The sequence below is a fragment of the Oncorhynchus keta genome, chromosome 6 (genome assembly GCF_023373465.1).
Source record: "Oncorhynchus keta strain PuntledgeMale-10-30-2019 chromosome 6, Oket_V2, whole genome shotgun sequence".
Taxonomy (NCBI): Eukaryota; Metazoa; Chordata; class Actinopteri; order Salmoniformes; family Salmonidae; genus Oncorhynchus; species Oncorhynchus keta.
In genome coordinates, this window is record NC_068426.1 from 36,942,241 (window position 1) to 36,952,971 (window position 10,731).

The window sequence follows — 10,731 nt, forward strand, 5'->3', positions numbered from 1 at the left end:
GGTGTTTTTCAGAGTCAGTAGAAAGGTCTCTTTAGTGTCCTAAATTTTAATAACTGTGACCTTAATTGCCTAAGCTGTTAGTGTCTTAATGACTGTTCCATAAGTGCATGTTAATTAATTGTTTATGGTTAATTGAACAAGCATGGAAAACAGTGTTTAAACCCTTTACAATGAAGACCTGTGAAGTTATTTGGATTTTTACGAATTATCTTTGAAAGACAGAGTCCTGAAAAAGGGACGTTTCTTTTTTTGCTGAGTTTATATCCATTGTCTTTGTCAAAATGTCTCATGTTTAGTCAATTTGGTTGGGAATCATTGATGGACAGCGATATTCAAACCTTGTTTCTGATTTTCAAGCAGATTTAAGTCAGGACTGTGACGGGCACATTCAGGTACACCCGACGACAATTGGATTCTGGTGTGTCTTTGGAACTCAAATTTGCGTAGTTGTCCTGCTGAAAATGTTAATTCTATCCCAGGGTTTTCAGACGACGACGGCGGGTTTTCGTAAAATAAATTTACCCTGGGTTTTGCTCCTCATCTTTATTTTGATCCTGACAAACTCCCCGGTGTCTGCAGGTGATAAGAATACCCAGAAAATGATGCTGCCACGACCAATATTTGAAAATACAGACGATCAACAGCATTGCATTCACTCCTCACTACTGGCCTGTATGACAAAGTGAAAAGGAGGCCTGTGTTAATAAAATCCACTCCAAATAATACATTTATGTTTGCATCGAGGACGTTAAGTAATACTGCAAGACAACACAGCAAAGAAATTGCATTTTTGGCCTAAATGAAAAACAACAGGTTTAGGCCTGTAATACTCAAGGTTGACTGGTGGACAAACAAAGGATTGATTCCACCAGTCAGCAGGGTATTGAGGAAGAGAGGCCCTTCCCCAGTGGAGATTAAAACCATGTATCTCGTTCTTTCTCTCTCTGGCCCCTATGGAGCAGCAATCTAAGGGCATATCCAAACAACACAAAAGAGATGAAGAGAACATTAGAAAGAGAGATGAGGAAAGAGTCACTGACTGGGACCGTAGAGTGGTCACACATACAATTTGCGTCCTTTGTGTCCCCTGCCCAGACTGGCCCTGGTCAGACATTGGAGTAATATTGGCCAAACATTCCTCTCAACAATGATGGAGATGTGGAAATTACTATCAAGGATCCATAATGTATGAGTCCACAGAAATGGATCTGATTGGCTAGTCTGAGTGGACAGAAGGCAAATTATGGTTTGTTCAGAATTGGGGTTCAGAATTGGCTTTCCTATGCCACCATAGCAGCCATCCCCAGCCTCTGCCCCTCTCCTCACACAGATATACACAAACGCACACCTGTCCCTACATGCTCACCTCCCTCCCTCGGGAAATTCTATACTTGTCCCTGTCTGACCGACCGGCCGCTCCGTTTGGCTGGTCGCACTAGCAACGGCCTGCCCGTTGCCAACGGCAGCAGAGGATAAATAAAGCCTGTGTGTGTGTGTGTGTGTGTGTGTGTGGGATGAATGAGGCCGACAGACAGCCTTGCCATCGTCAGTAAACAGAGAGAGAGAGGGGGAGAGAGTGATAAACACAGGGCTGAAAAGTGCAGGAGAAAGACAGAAAATGGGGGGGAAGGGGGGGGTATGTTGCTGAAGATAAGGATATTATAGATGGATATTTCCTGTCTCTGCTGCTGTGTCGTATAGAATACCCATAATACATCACAGGAGGAACAACGGAAAGGGAGATTCCACAACATTTTCCTAGAAATTAGGCAGATGCTGTGGCTCTGCAAATCAGCTGCTCCCAAATGGATTATGTTAATCCAGTTGCATTATCACATAATGATGAGGATGGCTGGCTGTAAATTACAATGAGAGGAACGTTTTGAAGTGCTCTTATTCACCGTGGTGTGCTATGCAGACAGATTATCCCAACTGTTTTCTCTCACTACCTGTGATTCTGACTGGGTAACATTTGGTTTCTTCATATTGGGCAATGAGGCCACGTGCACGCAACGCGCACACACACACACACACACACACACACACACACACACACACACACACACACACACACACACAGTGCAACAAGGCTTTATTTCATCCCTCCGTTTTGCCAAGTCAGTCAGCTCAGTGATGTCATCGTGTCAGTGTGCCTATGCAGGATTACTGCCACAGCTGTTGTAACTTGCTGAGATCCAAAAATACACACACAAACAAACACACACCCTTTTGACTAGTCATAGGCTACAGGAAAAACGAAACACTTATAACCAAATGCACACATCTCACACCGAATAAGGGAGATGGACAGTATCGCTCACGTTCCTGCTCAAGGTATATAGACTCACTCACTATCAATGATTACATCAACAACAAAACAGCACCTTAGGAGTAAGGGGCATAAGAAGTGTCTGAGGAGAGTTAGTGTGAGGTTCTCCTCCATGCTGTGATTGTTTACGGAGGGTTAAAAAGCCTTAAACACCCGCTGGGTGTGAGTCATTGAGCAAGAGGAGTGTGTGAACACACACACACACTGGGACCAACAGCCAGCAAATGAAGAACATGCAATAAGAGTGGGGGTGTGATTGAATCAACCTGCTGCCTCTTGGCTCCCAGCTCTTGACTCACAGCCCATAACTGAATAACAATGCCAGGGAGTCCAGGTTGATTTGCAACTCATGGTGATTGATTTAGATTCTTACTCTCATCCACTCTACTTCTACACAGCAGGTCATTTACGAGCGCTCCCGTTGGCTATACTATCAGTATCAGTACTATCAGTATTATTAGATTTTGGGAGGATCTTTAGTGTCACAAAAAACTTGAGCTGACCTTCAGAATTTGGAGAGGTGATGTGTCTCGCTCTTCTACCATGAACTCTGGCCTGAAAATAGTTTATGGATTGCAAACATTCCCCCTGGCTTGCGCTGCTCCTTTCTTTCGGTCTCGCTCTCGCTCTCTCTGTCTTCCCCCCTCAATTCAATTCAAAGGGCTTTATTAGCATGGGAAACATACATTATGTTTACATTGCCGAAGCAAGTGAAATAGATCAACAAAAGTGAAATAAACAATAAAAAGAATGCACAGTAAACAATATACTCACAAAAGCTCCAAAGGAATAGAGACATTTCATATGTCATATTATGGCTATATACAGTGTTGTAATGATGTGCCAATAGTTTTCATTTCAATTTGAAGTACAAAAGGTCAAATAAATAAGCATAAATATGGGATGTATTTACCATGGTGTTTGTTCTTCACTGGTTGCTCTTTTCTTGTGGCAACGGGTCACATCTTGCTGCTGTGATGGCACACTGGTATTTCACCAAATAGATATGAGTTTTCCAACATTTTGATTTGTTTTCAAATTCTTTTTGGGTCTGTGTAATCTGAGGGAAATATGTGTCTCTAATATGGTCATACATTTAGCAGGAGGTTAGGGAGTGCAGCTGTGTCACGCCCTGGTCGAAGTAATGTATGTTTGTCTTCATTTATTTGGTCAGGCCAGGGTGTGACATGGGTTATTGTGGTGCGTTTTTGTCATGGGGTTTTTGTAGGGTGTCTAGCATAGTCTATGGCTGCCTGAGGCGGTTCTCAATCAGAGTCAGGTGATTATCGTTGTCTCTGATTGGGAACCATATTTAGGAAGCCATATTCTTTGAGTATGTTGTGGGTGATTGTTCCTGTCTCTGTGTAGTTTCACCAGATAGGCTCGGTCACTTTGGTTTTTCTTTTTTACTTGTTTTGGAAGAGAAGAGAACGAGCGCCATTCTCCTTGCGGAGATGGTGCTAAATACATCAACACGGTCGGTCCCTGGGATTGGGCTGGCCAACACGATTCGGTTTGCTTGGAAGGAAAAGGAGTTGGAGCCTTTAGGACGCAAAACTTTTGGAAGGATAATATTGATGGGGATTCTAAAGCTGACGGTGAAGGACGTGTTTTGTTTCCAAGGCAACTCGCTGGAGGGAGCATACGACGGACGTGGCACTATATACAGAGGAAAAATATGATGATATCCTAAGACGTGCCATGGGTGTGGCTCGTCAGCACACCTGTGGCGGGGGTGCCCGGCCCGTCAGAGGTCATATGCGTCTGCGGCTGGGGGGGGAGCAGGAGCGGGGGATGGGGGAAGAAGAGGAGGGGAAGGAAGCACGCCTCATGACCAGAGTACAGGTCCAGAGGGGAAGGCCACAAGGAAGGAGGAGGAGCAAGAAGCGGCGGATGGAAGAGAGAAGGAAACGGAAGGCACGGGAGTAGGAGAACCAGGAAAAGCGGCGGAAGAAGGCAACCGAGTGGAGGAGCATGAGAGAGAAGAAAGCGAGGGAGGAGTGGTGGAGAAGGAGATGGTGGAAGAGCAAGTGGACTGGGGGAAAGTGCCCTGGTGGAAGAGATGAGGGGTATGGTGGAGGAGCTGGCGGGGGGGGTGGTATCTCTCCACTGCCGCCATCACCAAAGAAGAGAATGAAGAGGAGGGTGCGATTGGCCGACAGTGAGAGGGAGGGGATGGCCAAGAGAGTGATGGGGGTGGGAGAAACCTCTGGGTTGCTGCTGGTTTCCCCAGGCCCTCAACTTCTGTTGGGTGGGGACACACCTAACAAGACTCAGGACTGGGTACAGGAGGAGGTGGGGAGTTTTTTGTTTGGGGACTCAGCCTCCCCGATTTTTTTCCAAACCAGCTACAACACTGGGGAGGGGGAGGATTGTGGGGGTAGACCCAGGGTGCAGGGCACCCCGGAGCCAAACACTATTCCTGCATCCTGGGATGGTGAGATGGAGGAAGAGGGGGGGATGTCGGGAGTACGGATGGTGTTTTCACCGGTAGATATGGAGCAGGGGAGCATCGGGTGAGTCTCCTGTTTTTTTTTTTCTGTCTGGGTTTAGAATTTGAGTGTATTACATGTTTTTATTTTTTCATGGGGTCTAATTTTACTTTTGTTAGTTTAAATGTAAGGGGTTTAAGGGATTTTGTTAAGAGGAGGGCGGTTTTTAGTTATTTGGAGGGTGTGGGGTTTGATTTTTGTTTTTTACAGGAGGTTCACCTGAGGGATGGAGGGGATGTTAGTAGGTTTAAGAGGGAGTGGGACAAGGGGGAGTCGGTTTGGGGTATTGGGGGGGTGCACTCATCGGGGGTAGGGATTTTGTGTGGGCACAGGGAGGTAAAAGTGGAGGATTCTTTTGTGGTAATGCAGGGGAGGGTTATAGGGGTGGATGTCACGATAAGGGATTGTAAATTTAGATTAGTGGTGGTGTATGGGCCACAGGTGGTGGCAGACAGGAGGGAGATGGTGGACTGTCTGACGCCCCTGTGTGTCACAAATAGGAAATTAGTGATGGGGGGGATTTTAATACAGATTTAGGAAGGGGGGATAGCAGTGCAGGCGCCATTGCCGGGCTAATGGCTTGCCATGGTCTGGTAGATGGTGGTCTGCACACTACTCCGAAAATGGACGGTCCTACATGGCGCAACTCCAGGGGTTGAGCGGAGGCGTGACTATATTTTTGTACCCAGGTCTTTGGGTAAGTTGTCTGGGCGGCTGTTGCCTGTTTTCTTTTCGGATCACGACGGGGTGCTCCTGCAGGTGGGGTCGCCAGTCTGCCTCTTTGGTAGGGGTACTGGAAGTTAGATCGGGATGTGCTGGAGGAGCAGGCTTTTGTTGACGGGTTTTATGGTTTCTTTGGGAGGCTTGAAGGCCTCCGGTCCATGTGCGAGGGGGTGTTAGAGTGGTGGGAATTAGTTAAGGTGAGGATTAGGGCTTTTATAATAGGGTATTGCAAGAGGGAAAAAAGGGAGGAGAGGAGGGAGGTGGATCGTATCCAAAGGTTAACTGAACTCGAATACGAGGCAGGCAACCTCGGCAGGTCGTTTGACTGGGGGAGACCCGAAAGGCGCAGCTCAGGGAGTTGCAGGAGCGGAAGGCTCGAGCTTTCCTGGAGCGTGCGCATAGTGGCTTTCTAGAACATAATGAGACTTGTTCTGCTATGTTCTTTAAGTTGGTTAGGGCCAGACAGAGTAGGAAGGTAATGCATGGTGTTAGGGAAGAAAATGGTAGTATAGTTAGAGAACCCGAGGATATGGTCAGGGTGACAACTGATCATTTCCAAGGTTTATTTCCAAGGAAAGGGAAATAGATGTAGAGCAGGGAAATGTGTTTTTAGAACACTTGTCCAGGCGGTTACCGGAGGACATTAGAGAAGTGATGGAGGCCCTGATCTCACTAGAAGAGGTTGAGAGCGCTCTTAGGAGGATGGGAAAAGGGAAGGTGCCTGGGATGGATGGGCTGCCGGCTGAGTTTTATCTCAAGTTTTGGGGTATACTTGGACCAGTGGTCCTCGAAGTCTTGAAGGCCATCCTTGAGATGGGGGTCCCGGGGGGATCAATGGCTGTTGGTGTGCTGTCACTTTTATATAAGAAGGGGGAAGTAACAGACCTTGGCAACTGGCGGCCGTTGACCATGCTGTGTGTAGATTACAAGCTACTAGCAAAGGTTTTAGCAGAACGGTTGCGCACAGCCCTTCCCTACGTTGTCCATGAGGATCAGACGTGCGGGGTAGAGGGCCGCTCTATTAGATGGAACCTACAGTTAATCAGGGACTCCATCGCTTGGGTTGAAGATAGAGGACTGCCTTTAATGGTAGCAGCGCTAGATCAGGCGAAAGCCTTTGATCGCGTGAATAGATCCTTTTATTCAGAGTGTTAGGTCGATTAGGATTTGGGGAGAAGTTTATAGGATGGATTCGTACATTATATGTCGGAGCGGGGTGCCGAGTTAGTGTAAATAGTCACTTGGGTGACGTTTTTGACCTCTCGTCTGGGGTCAGGCAGGGGTGCCCACTCTCGGCTCTCCTCTTCGTTCTGTACATGGAGCCTCTGGGGGCTGCCATTAGGGCAGACACAGGAGTGGAAGGCTTGCTGATCCCTGGATGTGGTGGGCTGCGTGTTAAGATGACGCAGTACGCCGACGACACTTCCTTGCTGTTGTGCAAGGACTCGTGCCTGACAAGGTCCCTTGCCATCTTTGGGGATTTCACCCGAGCGTCGGGAGCAGTTCTGAACCATGCAAAGTCTTCCGTCAAGTTTTTCGGAGATGGCGTGGTAGAACGGATGTGCCTGGGGGTTATCTCTCTGTGAGGGAGCCCTGAGGATTCTCGGGGTCCATTTTGAGACCTCCTGCTCAGCGACGCTAAACTGGAACATGCGTATCGCAGTGGTACAGAGGAAGCTAGCAATGTGGAAGGCTAGGTATTTGTCTTTTATGGGCAAAGTCCTGGTCCTAAAGGTGGATGTGTTGCCGTCTCTTTTGTATTTGGCATACATCTACCCATTGCCGGCTTGTCTGAGGAGGCCTCTAGTGAGGCTTGTGTTTCAGTTTATGTGGAGTGGCAGGTGCGAGTGGGTCGCCAGGGCACGCATGATCTGTCCCATCGGGGAGGTAGGTAGGGGGTACCACATTTCCCTCTCAAGCTGGACACAATTTTTGTTTCTTTCTTGTTAACGGAGCTTGCTCAGCCAGTGATACACCCGTCCGGTTACCTCCTGCGGGTGTTCTTCTCGTATCAGGCGAGAAGCATAATGGTGTGGTCTAACACGGGTCCTCGGGCGGAACAGCTGCCGTGGCACTTTGGTCATGCGGCCAAGTGGCTGCGTGCGCACCCTGAGGTTGAAGTTGCCCGAGTAGGTTTAGATCACAGGCACCTGTACGAGGAGGTCAGAAAGGCAGGGAGTCCGGCGCCTGTAGTGGGCATCTCGGAAGTGGTCTGGGAGGGAGTGCAGGCGCGGGGTCTGGACAACAGGCTCAAGGACCTGAATTGGTTGAGCCTCCATAAGTGCTTGCCGGTACGTTCCATCTTGTACCGGTATAGTTTGGTGCAATCCCCCACCTGTCCAAGATCCTCTTGTGGCAGGGAGGAGACTATGTGCCATGTCTTTTGGGACTGTGCCTTTGCCGGAGTAGTATGGGCTAGGGCACGGGTGTTGTTAGGTTTGGTAAAGGGGGATTTTGTATTGACGTGGGCCAGGTTAGCGAGGGTGTAAGGGAGAGCGAGAGGGACGGATAGGGACAGGTTTCTGCTCTGGCTTCTCATGAGTCTCTTTAAACGGGGGCTGTGGGAAGCAAGGCAGAACATGGTGAAGACAGGGAGAGATTGGGGGGTGGAAGGGATAGTGAGGAGGGTGGAAGGAGATTTGAGGGGGAGGATGAAGAGGGAGGAGAGGAAGTGGGGGCAGCATGCTGCTCGGGAGAGGTGGAAGGGGGGTTTAGGGCTGGGTGTCATTTAGATTTGTAAGGGGATAGATTATGGACGGGGAGATAGGGAAAGGTATTTTGTAGGGTGACGGGGAGGGAAGATGCTCCCCTGAGGTTTTGTTTGGGGTTTATGTTTAGTTTATTTAGTTTAATTAAAATTCCATTATTTGAGTATGTATGTAAATTATGAGTTGTAAAGAATGAATGGTATTGAAGATAATAAATTATATTTTTTATAAAAAATAAAAAAAATAGGCTGTCTATTAAAGATGTATCGAACTAACCACGCTGCATTTTGGTCCGACTCTCTTTCGACGGAAGAAAACCGTGACAGCCTGTCTTCTCTTGAGAGCTAAGTCTGCCAACGGCAGCCTCTCTCAATAGCAAGGCTAAGCTCACTGAGTCTGTACATAGTCAAAGCTTTCCTTAAGTTTGGGTCAGTCACAGTGGGCAGGTATTCTGCCACTGTATACTCTTTGTTTAGGCCAAATAGCATTCTAGTTTTTGTTAATTCTTTCCAATGTGTCAAATAATTATATTGTAGTTTTCTCATTATTTGGTTGGGTCTAATTGTGTTGCTGTCCTGGGACTTTGTGAGATCATTTTGTGTTTGTGAATAGAGCCCCAGCACCATCTTGTTTTGGAGACTCTTCTCCAGGTTCATCTCTCTGTAGGTGATGGCTTTGTTATGGAAGGTTTGGGGATCGCTTCCTTTTAGGTGGTTGTAGAATTTAACGGCTCTTTTCTGGATTTTGATAATTAGCAGGTATCGTCCTAATTCTGCTCTGCATGCATTAATTGGTCTTTTACGTTGTACACAGATTACATTTTTGCAAAATTCTGCATGCAGAGTCTCAATTTGGATCCCAGACCTCACAAACATAAAGGGCAATAGGTTCTATAACTGATTCAATCATTTTTAGCCAGATCCTAATTGGCAGGATTAATTTTATGTTCCTTTTGATGGCGTGGAAGGACTTTCTTACCTTGTCTCTCAGATCGTTCACAGCTTTGTGGAAGTTACCTGTGGTGCTGATGTTTAGGCTGAGATACAGTATGTATGCTCCAGGGCAACAGTGTCTAGATGGAATTTGTATTTGTTGTCCTGGCAACTGGACCTTTTTTGGAACAGCATTAGCTTTGTCTTACTGAGATTTACTGTCAGGGACCAGGTCTGAGAGAATCTGTGCAGAAGATCTCGGTGCTGCTGTAGGCCCTCCTTAGCAGTGGTGTAAAAGGGGGGCACTGCAAATAGTTTTGGTAGCCATTTGATTAGATGTTCAGGAGTCTTACGGCTTGGGGATAGAAGCTGTTTAGAAGCCTCTTGGTGCTCCGGTACCGCTTGCAGTGCGGTAGCAGAGAGAACGGTCTATGACTAGGGTGGCTGGAGTCTTTGACCATTTCTAGGGCCTTCCTCTGACACCGCCTGGTATAGAGGTCCTGGATGGCAGGAAGCTTTGCCCCAGTTATGTACTAGGCCATATGCACTACCCTCTGTAGTAACTTGCGGTCGGAGGCCGAGCAGTTGCCAAACCAGACAGTGATGCAACCAGTCAGGATGCTCTCGATGGTGCAGCTGTAGAACCTTTTGAGTATCTGAGGACCCATGCCAAATATCCTGAGGGGGAATAGGTTTTGTCGTGCCCTCTTCATGACTGTCTTGGTGTGCTTGGACCATGTTAGTTTATTGGTGATGTGGATGCCAAGGAACTTGAAGCTCTCAACCTGCTCCACTACAGCCCCGTAGATAAGAATGGTGGAGTGCTCGGTCCTCTTTTTCCTGTAGTCCGCAATCATCTCCTTTGTCTTGATCACATTGAGGGAGAGGTTGAGGTCCTGGCACCACATGGCAGGTCTCTGACCTCCTCCCTATAGGCTGTCTCATCATTGTCGCTGATCAGGCCTACCACTGCTGTATCATCGGCAAACTTAATGATGGTGTTGGAGTTGTGCCTAGCCATGCAGTCATGAGTGAACAGGTAGTACAGGAGGGGACTGAGCCCCTGTGTTGAGGATCAGCGTGGCGGATGTGTTGTTACCTACGCTTACCACCTGGGGGCAGCCCGTCGGGAAGTCCAGGATCCAGTTGCAGAGAGAGGTGTTTAGTCCCAGGTTCCTTAGCTTATTGATGAGCTTTGTGGGCACTACGGTGTTGAACGCTGAGCTGTAGTCAATGAATAGCATTCTCACATAGGTGTTCCTTTTGTCCAGGTGGGAAAGGGCAGTGTAGAGTGCAATAGAGATCATCTGTGGATCTGTTGGGGCGGTATTCAAATTGGAGTGGGTCTAGGGTTTCTGGGATAATGGTGTTGATGTGAGCCACGACCAGCCTTTCAAAGCACTTCATGGCTACAGACGGGTCTGTAGTCATTTAGGCAGGTTACCTCAGTGTTTTTGGGCACAGGGACTATGGTGGTCTGCTTGAAAGATGTTGGTATTACAGACTCGGACAGGGAGAGGTTGAAAATGTCAGTGAAGACACTTGCC